Raw genomic sequence first — 300 nt, 5'->3', positions numbered from 1 at the left:
GCAAATTGCAAGAATCATTTAGGTCCGGATGCCATCAAGACTAATTGCCATCCCGATGTCAACAACAGGATTAATATCAACAAATGAAATATTGTAGCGAGGCGTTGAATTACTGTATGAAAGGGAGAAGGTAGACCAGTTGCTATTTTGTTAAGAAAAAAAATTCTTCATCTCAATGTGTGATCATCAACATCTTATTAACTATTACGTGTTTGCCTTTGCAATGATTATAATTATTTTGTTAAGTTCTAAAAGGAAGTGTTTGGTGAAGATGAAGATTAATATGTTGTTAGCATAGAA

At 33.0% G+C, this 300-nt stretch overlaps 1 protein-coding gene across 1 annotated transcript in view; it reads left to right on the top strand.

Moving 5' to 3' along the window:
- Positions 1-300, top strand: part of LOC119588953 (nephrin-like) — a gene marked incomplete at its 5' end in the record, with an annotated part of 72188 nt that overhangs the window by 859 nt on the left and 71029 nt on the right.

The sequence above is a fragment of the Penaeus monodon genome, chromosome 24 (assembly GCF_015228065.2).
Source record: "Penaeus monodon isolate SGIC_2016 chromosome 24, NSTDA_Pmon_1, whole genome shotgun sequence".
In the NCBI taxonomy this organism is placed as follows: Eukaryota; Metazoa; Arthropoda; class Malacostraca; order Decapoda; family Penaeidae; genus Penaeus; species Penaeus monodon.
This window is presented reverse-complemented; position numbering and strand designations above follow the sequence as displayed.